This window comes from Marmota monax, unplaced genomic scaffold (genome assembly GCF_021218885.2).
Source record: "Marmota monax isolate L192 unplaced genomic scaffold, Marmota_monax_Labrador192_F-V1.1 WCK01_AAM20220418_F8-fsc00174, whole genome shotgun sequence".
In the NCBI taxonomy this organism is placed as follows: Eukaryota; Metazoa; Chordata; class Mammalia; order Rodentia; family Sciuridae; genus Marmota; species Marmota monax.
The window spans coordinates 1,691,582-1,708,292 of NW_026694860.1; positions in this window are offsets into that span (position 1 = coordinate 1,691,582).

Genomic DNA, 16,711 nt, shown 5'->3' on the forward strand with positions numbered 1-16,711 from the left:
GACGTTATGAGTAATTTATTTACAACATGACCTATTTACTCATTGTTATAGGAGAAATATGGCAGCCCCGATAGTGTTGCCGGGCAATTAGTAGCATATTTAAGCAGAATAAAGGCTAAGATGATGGGCAACATTCCATTTGCCCCTTTGCTTACCAAAAATATCACCAAAGTTAGCTTATATTCAACAAACCACAAACATCCTTTTTTAGAAACTTTGTCCATTTTCCTAAGTGTTGCAGAGAGAATTTTATACCCATGGATACACATCCTGCCTCACATGAATAGTGTGATGAATAGAAGGCCAAATAGTTCAACAAAATTTATAAAGAAGAAGTAGTTATTCATTATAAGAAAAATTTATAATGAAAAAGTAGTTCATGGCTAGGACTAGAGAGAAAAAGGAACAGTAAGAAAAAGTCACTTCCATATAGATTTCTCATTACTGTCTCTGCTCAAACTTAAAAAAGAATGAGGCCTAGAATGAAAATAAATGTTCAATTTTTTTAGTCAACTTTGCTCTCCAAAATGTTGAGACTATGTTTATCCTTCAACTGATACCTGCTATGTTCATGTGAACTGCTTCTGTGATGAGTCCCTTCTAAGCCAAGGTGACCATCTATTTCACTCACTGTTCTTTAAGATGTGGTCTCTAAGGTGACTTGCTTTTAATTATATGAATGCCAAGAGAGACATTTCAGTAATCTAAGAAGTAGTGGGTATAATTCTTTAAAATATCTTCATTTAACATTTGGGAATGTAACTCAGAGGCAGAGCACTTGCCTAGCATGTGCGAGACCCTGGGTTCAATCCCTAGTACTGAGGGGGAAAAAAAGAGAGATAGAGACTTGAAAAAGATATTTATTTAAAGAGTAAGAACTCAATTCTGTAAAAGAACAAGCCAAGAATAGTTACTAAAGAAATCAGATTCTGAGATTGCCAGGTAAATAGAGAAAACAGCTCCCAGGAAGAGGCCTTAGTCAACTCTACCAGTTTATGAAGAACTAGTTCCAAGTTTTTATTTCTTCTGCATATTGATAAACATTTTGTTAAATGATTTGCTTGAAAACATATAAATGATCTTAATCATTTTTAAGAAGTTAAATTAGAATTCAGTTAATGAGGTACTACTGTCTGTTAATATAAAAAAAAGTGTACCAAGATTATTACTGTCTTTGAAGAAAATTGTTTTCCACTCTCCTCATCTGCTTTTAAAACTGAACCAGAAATTAATTCTTAACCATCTTCTGATTCATATATGAACACACACACAGTTGTTTTAGTGGTGATTTGATGATAGTAATATCAAATTATAACCAACTAGTTTCTTTAGGATAACTATTTTTGGCTAAATTATCACTATTTTTCTAGTTAAAAAATTTATTTTTCCTAGAAGAGAGAATTACCAAAATATGCTCAAGAAAATCTTGAATCTAAATTAAATTTTTAAAAGCTATTTAAAAAACCTTCATTCTTTAAAACATGTGTTTATAACATCAAATAAGGTATGCAATTGAACTATTTTAAGAAAAAGGAATAAGGCTAAAAAAATAGATAACTGAGATACCATATTTTTTATAACATCCAGAGTTCTGTAGTTACAGACAGTTTCAACATTTTATTGGTTGAAGCTACTTTTAATACTGTTCAGTCTGTGTTCTTTTGTTATAAGCTCATTCTTCACACTGTACAGGAACAAATCATCATTGTGGGAAAACCACAGGAACCAAATCCCTAATCATTATGGTGTAAATATGCACATTAGTCTCTCAAAGATGACAAGCAGTATTTGTGTTAGTTACCCTGTGATGTAAACAAGAAGGTACCTTTGACAACCTTATGTTTCAAGGTTTACATTACAGGTAGAAAGTATGTATAATCAGGAGAAAAGTGATTCAAAAGCTCTCTCAAAGGAAAAATGCTCTTATATTGTAAAAAGGCCCTTTTTTCTAAAACTGGTGCTCATTCTTTCCACATAGTCTCTTGTTGTGTGGTTTAATCTCACTCAAAAATAAAGCCCCAAAAGTTTGATGCTCAAATACACATTTACCTTACATTAAAAAGTAATATATGGTCTTTTCACCAAGATTATAGACAACATTTATAGCATTCAAATTAATATGAAAAATAGTTCAAACGTTATTGAGGTCAAAGTCAAAAGATTCAGTTTAATGATACAAAAGAATCCATTCAAATTATATCAAAAAGAAGAGGAATGTGTTCCGTCCCATCATGTTTTGTATTTTGCACCAGTGAGTACATGACTAAATCAATTTTAATGGTTCATTTATGTATTCATGCAGTTTATGGCTCTAAATAACCCACACATCATATAAAATGAAAATGAGATAAGCTTGTTATTGCTCTTTTTGAATATGGTAGGTAATAAGGTTCACAAATATAAACCATGGAGGAAAGATTTGCAAGGAAAGAGAAGTTTTAGATACGGAAGAATTTGTCCTTAGAGGCCCTGAAGGAAAGGTTTTTTGTTTTTGTTTTCTATCCGTGTTTGAAAATTAAGAATTGAGAATTGGAATTTTTTTTTTACATCCAGTAAAGAAACCATTAATCACTGCAGAAAGCTAGATGTTTGTAGAACCAGAACAACAATGTGTCTTGCAGTAAATGAGGTCAATGGAGTCTTGAACACTAAAAATAAAACAAGTTTCTTTATAAAAGCTGCAATTTATCCATAGCTAAATAGTCATGCAAGTTTTCATTGCCACCCTCACAATAGGCATGGTAAAACTAGAGACTGTCAACCAGAAAGAAGTGAGGCAGAGCTCAGAAAACAGAAAGCAGGACTGAATCATGAAGGAGATGAAAACCCAAAGATTTGGCTGACCCTCATGTCAGTAGAACTTTCCACAAAATGAAACCTTTCTTTTCTGTCACTTCTACTGAAAGACTCGCATTTATTTGTCGTTAAGAGTGGAAGAAAGACCTAAATGATCTAACACTCATAAATTAGCAAAGACATCAATGTCTCCCAAACCTGCCTGAGCCCCTCCATCAGCTTTTCCTCCTCTAACTTAAATGCTTATTTATTTAAATATTGCTTTGCATTTTTCTCCCTCGTTACTTGGATGTTCCCTATAGACAATCTCCACGGTATCTATGGCTTCCAGTGGTACCTACGTAGAAATAATGATCACTCCCAGATCTTCATCTTCTCAAAAGCCACTTCTGAGTTCCAGAATTCTATGTGCAAGTGTTTACAAAATATCCTTCCCTGGTAGTGCAACATGAACACATCAAGCCCAAGAAATATAAAACTTAAATTTTAAATGTTCCTTTCAAACAAGCTTCTTCTGTATTTTCTATTTCAAATGGTTGTACTGCCAGCCACCAAGTCACCAATGAGCAACTCCCAATCATTCACATCCACATGGCAGACCCTCTTCTAAATACTTTCCACATATTAACATTTAATTCTCTCCACCACCCAATAAGATAGGTTCTGCTACTGTTCCCATTTGAAGGACAAGGAAACTGAATCTCAGATAGATTATACAATTCACCCCAGATCACATAACTGATAGGCAGCACAATCAGTTTTCAAGCCTGGCCTGTCTGACTCTACCTTCTTACATCGTGCCTTTGTGTTTATCAATCCCACTTGTACAATATAACTTGATTTCTTCCTCCATCCCCTCATAACCACTTCATCTTAAGCTGGTATCATTTCCCATGTGGACTATGACAGGAATTTTCTAACTGGCTTCTCTACCTCAAATCTGACTTTCTTAAGGTATTTTCTAAAATAGACATCCAAAATCATTGCCATTCTGCATGAAAACAATAAGTACTCCCATAATTAATATCGGTGTTTCTGACAGGTTTTTCTTTGAGTTTGAGCTTATGTTTTGGTTTTAGGAGAGTTTCTGGAAAAAAAAAAAGAAAATGTCAACTTTTTCTCTGTTGCACATTATGTTCCTAATTTTCTAAAGTATTCCTGGCACTCTGCACCAGGCTCATCATATGTTTTTATTTTCTTAAGCTCTTTCTTCTACCTTAGAAAGCCTTTTCTCATTTTGGCTTGGCTAATTCCTAATTTTCCTAAGTGGTAAATTTAGGGGACCATATAAGACAAAGTCTTGCCTTACCCCATAGGATGAGTGGTTACCACTCCTCTGTGCTCCCAGATAGACCCATAGATATGTGTTAGCACTTGTTCTGCCTGACTATCACAGCAGCCAAGAGAATGGACTTTAGCACTAGGCACCATGAGTTTGACTCCCAGCCCTATCCCCTATATACGTTACTCAAAAGCTTAGTCACTATTATTCCTACTACACTGACTTTATCTCTTAATATCACTATTTTTCTTGCCAGATTGTAATTCTAAATACAGAGATGTCTTCTAAACCTTGCCTTCTTCAGCTTCTAGCACAATGTCTAGTCCATAGTAGATGCTCAAATAATGTTAGGGTAAATGAAAAATAAAGCACAGAATCCTACTTTACACTCAAAATAATAAATAACATGAATTTTTACTAGAATTGATTGAACTAATTTATAAAATAGTTTAATAGATCCATGCATATAAGACAGAAGAGACTACAAAGATCGGGGGTTGGCTTCATTTTAGCAGTGCCATAGGGGAAAGCATATCAAACCTGGTTCAGCTGTCAGTAGAATATATCTAACTTAGAACACACAGCAATTCTGCACTTGATATGGAAAGAAGCAATCAGACTAAAGAAAACACTCGGAAATGACATAGAACAATTTGGTATATCCTGTTTAAAGGAACTGGTTATCTTGACTTCTGCTTTGTATTTGTGTCATACTATTGTTCTGAAATGAGGAATAAAACAACTTTCTGTTCAGGGTTATTTTTCTCCTTTGCACTTTTTTTTTTAATAATAAGCGTCTCAAATGGGTTTGGTTGTATAAGCAAATTTTGGTTATATTAGCTTTCATCTTATTCACTTGGAAACCAGAGATCTGAAATACAAATAGATTGAAATGAATTATATGTCTTCCTATTAACATACTATTTTAACATAATTGTTTTAATTACGCTTCAGAACTAATGCATTAAATTTACCAAAAACTTTTTCTCACAAATTCTAATAATCATGTAATTTTAATAGAATAATAACTGGTTTGAATTTGATACCAATGTTCTAAATCTAACCCTGAAAAATAATACTAGCCACTTTGTCTGGGTTCCAGCTTCTAAAAGTAATCAACATGTCTAATAAAATCTAGTACTCTTTCTCTCTTTACTTTAAATACTATATTTTGATATTTCCAAGTTCTTTTGTCACGGAGGAAGACTACAGGCTGAGTCTGAAAATGCTCTATTCCCTCTTAGCATAATGTACAGGGGACTTCAGAGGCTATAACCAACCAGCACTTGGCTATTAACAGCAACAAGAAGAAAAGGACTGTCTTCAGGGTACCATTACCAAAGATGAACCCTCCTCAATCATTTCCCACATTTGTGTTGTGTGCCTCCAAAAATGATCTAAACACCCAGGAAAAAAGCTTGATCCATGAGTCCTCTCTCTGACCAGAAAGCAATTCTGTGTGTGTGTGTGTGTGTGTGTGTGTGTGTGTGTTTATCATACCACTCATGACACAGATGTGTGATTCAGGTTGGACTAATGAGACTCAAATCTAAAACAGTTCACAGAAGATTATGGGATAGATATCTCCTCCTTTCTCTGGGATTACTAATCTGTAGGATATAAACTTGGAGCTACTGGTAACCATTTTATCCCTTAGCCATCTGCTGAAGGAAATTTTCTTCCTGAGAATAAAGCCAAAATAAAGAAGCTGAGAGAGAAAATTGCTATTCTGAGAGCTAGATCATTGCCTTCTTTCAAGTAAAACAGTGATCTCTTTGGTCCTACGTACTTGGCCTGTACTGTAAGTGCCAGGGTTTTCTCAGGAAAAAGCTTTGAAACTCTCTTAAATATTTGCACAATTGGAATGTCACTCTAAAGAACCTCCCTGTATGAACTATTTTGAGAAGCACTTATCAGTACCTCAATCACAAAAACAACTTCAATGGAACCCTATAATAGGTCCATTTAACCTGTTTCATGACAAATCATCTACCACATTGGCTCTGAAATACGTACTGGCACCAAGTTAGTTATGATTAAGATAATGTTTATCCCAAAAGAATGGAGATTCCAAGAGGGCCATAAATCACTATGATCAAGGTGAAAGAGGAAGGACATTTTGGGAACTGGACTGAGTTGAAGGGTTGGACCTCTTTAAAAAACACTTAAACCGTGAAAGATCACTATACACTATGCCTATCAGAAATTGTGTGCAAGTTCTTTTTTTTTAATTGGTACATGTTAACTACATTGAATGGTAGATTACATTGTAGCATATCTGTACATACATGAAAACATAATTTGGTCAATTTCACTCCCCAGTACCTCCCTTGCTGTTTTAGTCAGCTTTCTTTCACTGGTGTGACTAAAAGTTCTGACCAGAACAATTGTAAAAGAGGAAAAGTTTACTTAGGGGCTCATGGTTTCAGAGGTCTCAATCCATAGACTGCAGGCTCCATACCTCAGGGCTTCAGATGAGGAGAACATCATGGCAAAAGAGTGTGGCAGAGGGAAGCAGCTCGCATGATGATCAGAAAACAGACAGATCTCCACTTACCAAATACAAATATATACCCCAAAGCCATGCCCCCAGTGTCCACCTCCTCCATCCACACCCTACCAGCCTTCATGACTGGGTTAAGCCTCCCAATCACTTCTCCTCTAAACCTTCTTGCATTGTCTCACACATGAGCTTTTGGAGGACACCTCACATCCCAATCATAACATTGCCCTTCTCATTCTTCCCCTGAGCTTCTTCCTGTATCCTAATGACCTTTCTTCGACTTTCATGGTGTCTCTTTTTACCTTGTATTTTTTTCCCTCCAGCTTCAGCATATGAGCAAAGACATACTACTCTTTTCTCAGTCTGAGTTATTTCATTCAACACTGTGTTCTTCAGTTTCATCCATTTTCCTGCAAATAGCATAATTTTGTTCTTCTTTAGAAATAATCTACTAATAAACATCCCAGAAAAATAGATTCCGACATTACATGTGGCTTGAATTGCTCATAGTTACAAAAGAAACGGGGGGAAGAAAAAGAAGGCAAGTAGAAAGTGATTCAGCTATTGACAAATGAAATCACTTACAATGAGTTTATGAGCTTCTTTAAAAATCTAAATAACTACCACAGAAAAGAAACTGGTGCAAAATTAAATGGCATTCCTTTAGGGAGACTGTAAGTCACCTTTGCTAATACTAATACACTTGCACATGGCTAGGGTGGGGAGAGAGTAATGCCAGGAGCCCCTGCACACACAGCTCCATCAAGAAAGATGAGTGTGTTTAAAATTTTATCTGTGATGTGTTTATTATTGGCCATGAGAGCTGAAGACAGAGAAGATTTTGAGACTGCAGATAAAATATTCCGTTTGCCTTGTGATGGCATCGTGCTTCTGGCAACTGAGCACAGACAAGAAAGACATTCTGCGTGGAATGAACAGGGCATGGGCTCTGCCATCCTCCCTTCTTCCTTCTCCCCTCCTTTTCAGACTGTCTCTTTGCTTTGCTTTTCTACCAGTCCCTTCTCTCTCTTCCCCTATGCTGCCTCAAAAGCACAGAAGTATTGGTTACTTTTGCAAGATTACACAGCGGGTAAATAGGAGAGTCAGAATTCAAATCAGGCTGATTCCAGACTCTCTACCCTTCCCACTGAACACAAGCCTATGTTACAATTTTTGAGAAATTTTAGTGAAATAACATGCAGCCATGACAATCGATGATATCCTTCTCATACCAAATCTTGGGACAAAATCAGGTTATATAACAATATATACATTGCCATTTCATTATTGTGCACATGCAGAGTAAAATATTGAAGGGAAACAGACTAAATGTTTAACAATGATTTATCTCTGAGTAATTGAACTTTGAGTGACTTTTTATTGTCATCATTATATATTTTTATGCCGGTTAGATATTTTTGCTGTAAGCATTTCTCACACTTAATGATTTTATAAAGGAATATTAGACTCATTCATCCAAGAAATATTGGATGAATATGTACTCTGACTCAGATGCCATTGGTGACATAGTGGCTCCAGGACTGGCACAAAAACAAAAGAAGTCCCTGCCTTTTGGGGACCTGAGTTCTTGCAAGACTGGAAAAAGGAAAAGGGAAACAACAAATATATAAAATAAATATATAAAACCCATGTGGTAATAAATTCTGTGGAGATATTATAGAACTGCAAGTCCCATTAGTTTAAGCACACAAATTTTTTCTCTAAAAATATACTAGACTGCCAATATCTAATACCACAAGTGGAAAGTAATTCCAGTGCTTTAAATTTATTCATTCAATTATTTAACAAGTATTTTTCTGAATTTCTTAGACTTTGGGGGTTTTGAAAGTAGATAAATAAAATAATTATTGCTCTGAAGGAGATCAGAGTCTAGTGAACAGCAAATTATGTAAGTACCCAAAAGCAACATTCTTCTGCAGATGCTATGGAGATAAACAAGTAGACCACATTTAACTAAAAAATGAATTCAGGCCATTTACAGAACAACATATTGCTGCTGTCCCCACCCTCCAGTACAGCCAAAGGCTTAAAATTGTGACCCATCTGAGAGGTCACGAATGTCTGTGGTATTGCACATGAAGATACAAGAGAGAGATCATAGAGATAGATTATATATATGCCTATTTGTCCATTTGTTTTTTACTTAAATGTCCTGTGCTTATATTTTCATAATCATAGAGTAGTAGTTTCCTAATGCTCATAGAATATAAAATTAGAAACTTAAGAAAACATTTTTAAGTAACAACAAAATCTCCCATAATTTTACCAAAGTCAATCATTGTTAATACTTCATTTTTTTCTTCTGAATAAATGGACAATGCAAATGTCTTTCATTGTAACATATAATTATAGAATTGGACTAGAATACAGATACACAAGATGATTATTATTTTTTTAAAGAGAGAGAGAGAATTTTAATATTTATTTTTTAGTTTTCAGCACACACAACATCTTTGTTTGTATGTGGTGCTGAGGATCGAACCCGTGCCGCACGCATGCCAGGCGAGCGCGCTACCGCTTGAGCCACAACCCCAGCCCAAGATGATTATTTTTAAAAAAGGTATTTAAATACTTTCTCAGACTCAAATTGAGTCCAGTATATGTCAGAATTACTTTTCATCTGTCCAGTATGGTTTCAATAATTCTTTAAGCCTAAGGTAAAGGTATATTTTAATTTTTAGCCATCTTCATTTTCTTTGTTCCCTAACCTCTCAACTCATTTTTTTCTGCCTGACCCAAAGGGGATGCTCATGAACAAAATTTAAAACAAAAGTGCAACATTAACCGGTTTCCAAATGCATCTATCAAGAATGTGACACCTGTAATATTGATAAGTGCTAAGTGATGACATGATTGACAAGATGTGAACGTGCCTGGCACCGTGTGTGAAGATGACAAGAAAGTGTCAGCAGCAGCCGGCTGGGTGCTGACCAGCACAGGGGGGCTGGGCTGCCTCCAGCAATGGAGTCAGAAAACCAAGGGGAAATTGCCAGAAGCACACAAAAGGAATAGGCAGTCGAGAGCAATAGGTAATGAATGAGCACAAGACTTGCCAATCTCTTCACCACAATAGGAACAAAATGACAACTTGCCTAATGTCTTTCTAAACTTCTGTTATCTCTGTATCTATTCTCAGTGACTCAGTTATCCTATATCTGCTCCATTTTTCTTTAAATTCTCCTTATTAAGCTTCAGACAAATCCCACCCTCTTTGCAAAGGTAAAGATGAAAGCAGACAGAAATGAATGAGTTCACAAGACAGAGTGGAAAAGATATAGGAGAAAACTGGAAATAATTGACAAAAGACACTAAAGGAAGCCTATTGTCCCCTCTTCTGCTTCTAGATGAAGGGAAGTATATAGAAAAACCATTATCCCACTTTGGGAAACGCAAATTATCAGTTTCCTGAGTACAGGATTGCCAAGTCCTGATTGTACCTCCTGAAATGACCCAACAGACCCCATATTGTCTCTCATGAATAAGTCTCCATCCCAACAACAAAGACAAGAAAAATGATGTCTCTCTGTCAACTTAAAGTTCTTTAACAAGAACTGAATACACTAGAAGAGACAGCTTTTATTATGCTAACTACAATAGTATAGAAGGCAATTCTGCTCAGGACAGGGCTAGGGAAAAAAAAAAAAACTAGTTCTGCTGCAAGGAGCTGGTGAATTTGAGGCGATTTGTGTTTTGTCCTGCACAATGATGAGTGATAGAGGCACTCAGAATGAATAGAAATTCTCCCCACACTCTTGGGCAGAAATAAATGTGATCAATTGCTGAACTTGCTCCTTAATATTTGGGTCTTAGGGCTTTACACCTAAAACTATTTTAAAAGACTCATTATTGAAATTTCTGGTAGAAAACAATAATTTCTTATTATAAAGCCAAACTGCTTAACCCTTCGCTCTTTTTCTCACTAAAATAATTATTTTTATTTTGCAATTTTTAATAACTTGAGCTTTCCTGGGAACACAACAATTCAGGTTTATTTGAAGATTATTTGAATCTATTGATTGCTAATCATTTTCAATGATTCAGAGATTCATTTTAATCTGTATATCTCAAGTGTTCTAGTCAACTTTTTCATCACTGTGACAAACAAAAAAACCTTCCAAGAACAATTTTAGAGACGTAAAAGTTTATGCGGTGCTCAGAGTTTCAGAGGTCTCAGTCCATAGATGGCCCATTCCACTGCTCTAGGACCAAGGTGAAGAAGAATATCAAGACAAGAGGGTGTGGAGGAGAAAAGCAGCTCAGGTCATAGCAAACGGGAAGCAGAGAGAGAGAGAGAGAGCACCACTCACCAGGGACAGAATATATTTACCAAAGGCACACCCCCAGTGACCTACCTCTTCCAGCCAGACACTACCTGCCTACAGTTACCAATTAGTTAGTTCATTCAAGTGAATTAACGTATTGATTAGGTTGAGGCTCTCATAACCCAATCATTTTACCTCTAAACTTTCTTACATTGCTTCACACGTGAGCTTCTGAGGGGCACTTCATACCTAAACCATAAAACCAAACTTAGTAAAAGGATTGAAAACATCCAATATTTTAAGATCTTGTAAAATGAAAGAAGTATTATTTTTAAAATACTATTAAAAAGGGCACAGATTGGGGACGTGAAATAGGTTGTGTACTTACAGCACTGTTGAAAGGTAGCGGAAAGGGCCATTCCACTCTCCCTCCTTGTTTCATCATATGCTGTGTGTGTGTGTGTGTGTGTGTGTGTGGTGCATGTGTGCTGATTCTTTCTTCTGGCTTAAGCATTTGTCCTCCTTTTGGTCCTCTTTAACTTTCAAAATAATTTCAGTCTCATATGTTTATTATTTACTCCTTGTCAGATCCCTTTTATGGGACACTTCCTGCCAAGATAGTGCAGAAGTCAAAGATACCCAATGGAAATCAAAAGGAAAGAATGTTTTCAGCTGTTCCTCCTTATCCACAGATTCAACTAAGCCTAGATAGAAAATACTCTGGAAAAGCATTGTGGATGCACTGAGCACATATAGATATTTTTGTCCTTATCATTACTTTCTAAGAAATACATCTATGTACATAGTATTTACATTATTATAAGTAATCTAGAAATGATTTAAAGTACACAGGAGTATGTGCCTCAGTTACATGCAAATACTATACCATTTCACATAAAGACTTGAGCATCTGTTGATTTGGGTATTAGATGGAAGTCTTGGAACCAATCCTCCATGGATACTGAGGGAGATCTATAGACTCTCTTGCACAGCTCTGCACCTGTGAGCAACTTTCAGAATTCCAACTGATGTTACTAAATCTTACCATACGATAAACACCACAATTTTAATTTAGATATAGTTTTCTGTGGTAGGATTTGTTTACAGTAGCACCATTATTATTTTACTTGACTAATTTCTTAAGACATTAATTTATCAAAATAGAATAATTGCTCTTTATAATATGTGATTTTTAAGTAAATTGGTAAAGTTTTAATCACATTTAGGTTCTCTCTTTACAATTAGGGGATAAACTACTTTCTAGACAGATACATATACAATTTTCTAAGAGTGGATCAATGGAAAAATATAATTCAAAACCAGATTCTTGCTATAAAGTTAGCTTTTTAAGGGCATATCTGATTTGTATGCTGCCAAATATATAATTGAAAAGAAGGAAAACACAGAGACACAACAGTGAGAAGGTGAAATATTTTGTTTTTAATGAAGGTAAAAGGAAAATTCAAAACTTCCATGGGCTATCTCTGTGTGTTTTGTAGATAAAGAGAAGGTTAAAAAGTATCTGTTGTTTCCACATGATGACAAAATGCTCATCTTTGCTGTCCTGCTGACTCTGATCTCAGCGGGCCTCTTATTCCACCAAAAGAATAGTTCTCTGCTGCCATTAGCACCTAATTGGCCCAGCAGCTAACCCAGAAGAGACCTTTTCTTCCGTGGTGACCGCCCCCCACAGTGATTTGCACCCACTGACACCAGAGCAGCTAATTCACCTTCACGACCTGTCAACTTCCACTCAGGTCACTTTAACTCTGCCTCCTTTGTGACATGGATCTGCCTTTAAAACGGTGATAATCCAGCTACCATTTCTCCTGGGATTCAGTTGTGATTATATAATCTGTCACAGACCCGAAGGAGTTATAAATACAGGCAGACACTGAGATTTCACCAGGGATAAGGCACTGGAAGGCCTCGTGTCAAACAACTTACTTGCTTCCCCTTAGAAGCAATTCTCTATTTTTATTCATGTACAAAAGCATACAATGAGGGCAGCACTGTTATCAAAGGAGAGTGAGGGAGCTCTAGCCATTAGCCAAGCATAATTTCCCAAGTTATCCTCTGATGTTAGGCACTGAAATCAAAAGCACACACTTTGGAGTGAATGGTAATAGGAGCACTAAGTGATTTGAACAGTGATAATTGGTGTGTCATTGCCCAATATAAGCAAAACGGAATACATAAATAGGAATAATTCTGTCCTAGTCTATACAAATTTCACATACATTAAGCAATGAAGCTACAATTACCCACAGAACTGGAGCCCCTGGCACTTCAATTACATATGTTCCCTTCAATACAGCTCCAATTTGAACTCTGAGCTCACAGTTAACTTTCTTTGCAATTTTCTAAACGTATGTCCTTTATGCCAGCACTTCTGTACATATAATTTGGTAAGAAAATAGTAATCTTGGCTTAAAGCCAGTCACCATCTTATGCTGGCCTGAAACCAACCAAGCTGAAATCTGATTCTCACCTTGTCTTACACAGGAATGACTGACACAAAGTATATTCATCTGCACCCACCTGCCCACCCACCTGCACACCCATGGAGTGGCACACCACCCCTGCAGGCATCAATCGACACATACAGATAGGGTGCTGACTGAACCATGCCTCCCACAGACACATATTTTTCTAGACTGATATATGCATGTATTAACACAGATAGTCACATATTGATACACATAAGGGTAGTCCTTTCACCCACATCTGCCTTTATGCAATAGGATAAGCAGAGCCTGTCTCTAAATCACTCCCAGAGGTCACTGTTTCCACAAAATATCCAAAGCCAAAGTAAGATCCCAGATACAAGATTCCTAGAACCAAATACACTACAGAACACCATGTAGTACCCACTCATCTCTTACAGTTTCTCAGTGTGCATGAGCCAGCCCATCACTAAAAGAATGCATGTAAAGTGGCATTGCCTAATATTTGCCACATTTATTTATTATTTTTTCCTACCCTTTTTATTACTGAAGCACTTTCAATATGTGGAAAAGGCTAAGTCACCGGTTTTATAGCCATTATATACAGCCTAGGATAAGTAAGCAAGGCAAAAGCAAAGGAAAAGAAAGAGATATACTTCTGGCTATTCTTAGTATGTGAAGTATGGATGGGATAGCTCAGGAAAGCAAAATATCTATCATAAAAAATGGTATTAAATCCATTCAAAGCCCATATTTTAGTCAAGCAATTTTAAAACTATTCATTTTTAAAATCTGATTCCTATAACCAGAAGCTCTGTGTCAAAAAGTAGTTTGTTTCCAAAAAGATTTATTCAAGTATGTTGTAAAGAACCTAAATCTCAAGGTATATGAATGCCAGAGACAGTTAAAGAAAAAAAGAAAGAAAACATTTCTCTCTTCCCAAAAGATAAAAAGGAAGGAAGGAAGAAAAATTTACAGCAAAACTTCTGAGACATAAGATGGAGTTCTCCTGAGATGATCAATTTTGTTTCTAGTTTTGTAGGGGAATAAAACATTTAATTTAATAAGAGTTTTCAGAAAAAGAGGAACCACATTTTTCTCACTCATTCACATGTCTGCCTAGGAGTAGCCAAAGGGGTATAAGTGTGCAACCACACTGCAAAGTGGAACCAAGGCCCTTCACAAATCTGGGCCACACATACGTACATCCCCAAATTTTAATAAATAAGCAACTGAGAGAGAAAAGCCCAAAATATCTCTTTTGAGAACCATACATGGATGGAGGAGAGAAACAGAGATCTTCACATAAAGAGTAATAAAGAAAGGCACCCAAATATAATCAGTCAGTTCTCATGAAACTATTTTAAGGTGCATGTTATATTTAGAGTTTGGCAATACATTCATTTTGATACATTTTAATAATTTCTACTTTTTATTTACAAAAACTGCACATGAAACTGAACAACCAGAAAATCTGATTAAAGCATGTCCCTTATCAGACCTCCTGGAGCACTGGATAGTACCTGTAGTCCCACACCCTTATCAGAGTTTCAGTTCTCATAAATTTGGCAAATGTGCACACAAGTACTAAGAAAAAAATACCACAAGGAGGAAAAGCTGACCATGGTACCCACTGAGGCATTTCTCCATCTTCTGTCGACAAGGTCTTGATCACAATTCTTTTGCACAGACCACTGACCCATGGGCTGTCCACCAAGAACACTCTGAGTGACGAGGTTAAGTTTCTATGCAGTCATGCTTCACGTCTCCACTGTAACACTGAATCTTTAAAGCAACACAATCTGTGGCCTTTTCCCCTAGGTTACCAGTGTATTCTTCCACACTTTGTTTCTTTGGTTTCAATGAGGACTCTATATTTGACGAATCCCTGGGGCATAATGAACTCATAAATAACATTATTAGTGTCAAATAGCAGATCCACGTGATTTGTGGTCTAAACTGAGACACCTTTGAGGGTGAAAGAGGAACTAATGAGATTCTTGAGCAATGACTGTAAACTGGGATTGTCCTGGACAAATGGGGATAAATTATTGCCCTAAGGAGAGTGGACAGGATCCCAGATCCTAATCTAGTCTGATACATGTAAAATCACATATGGAATTTCAGATCAAAGATGCTAATTAGCATTTCCGCTCTGGATAGTTTTGGCATTCTCCTCACTATTTCTTGGCTCTTTGTCAATTCTTGTCCCATCTGGTCCTGATCTTACACTTAGACACTATATTTCATCTGAGTAAATCTTCCAATATTTCGCTGAGTTTTAGTTAAACTATCCACATAGTCAATTTAAAGTTCAAAAGGAGCATGATAAAAAAAATTCTAGTAACCACCATATTTTCAAAAGGTGTCAGAAGGTCAAACAACAGCTCTTTTTTCTCTGCTCATGCTTTTAAAAAGGGGAAGCCACGATGTTCCAATGTTCCTTTTTTAGATCTATTCTGATTTTAGTTCTAAAAATAAAAAAATAAAAGGCACCACGTTGAGAACACACAAAGAATGAAAGAAAAAAATCAGGAGACTTACACCAAAGAAACCAAGCCTAAGGCTATGATCATCACAGGCTCTATGTGAGCCCCAGCAGGGTTGGCCACAAACCCAAGGGACACTGAAGAAGCATGGGTACAATAGCACTGTGAGCTAATGATTTTATTTATTGGCTCCTGCTCAGGGCTCAGGTACTTGGGTTCAAGGTTGTGGACTTCAGATAATTTATTTTCAAAGTTCAGTTCTAAGTATAGGACAATTGCCTTCACTGTGTGATTTAATTCCTTCCAAAAATCTTCCCTGCAGAAAAGTACATCCCACTAACTTTGTCATGGATCCTGGCAACCTGGCTTTATGTCCCCTGCCATCTCTATAACAGTTGTTATTACTTGTCTGGTCACAGATCTCTTTTGAGAGTCTGGCAAAAGCAAAGATTCCCCACAACCCAACCTCACCACCAAAAGAAAAATATTGCATAAGTGAAATTCATTAAATTTTGTGCATAATCTCAGGAGTTTGGGGAACTTTTCCCACCCTCATCAAACCCACCCATAATCAAGTTTGGCCCTTGGAGGGCTTTAGAAAAAAATTTTTTTTCATTTAATGGGCTTAAGAATTTTACCAACTTCAGGGCCATATGTTCACAGGCTAATATTTTTATTCAGGTTAAATAATACATGTTACATCATTACAAGATATTTTCATCTGACAACTAGTAGGATCTTCAAGAATAAAGGTACATGACTAAAAAATATGAGCAGCAATAAGACTAGTGTTATGGTTTGGATGTGAGGTATCCCCAAAAAGCTCACATGTGAGACAATGCAAGAAAGTTTAGAGGAGAAATGAGTTAATTAACTGAAGTGGTAGGATGTGGCTGGAGGGGGTGGGATTT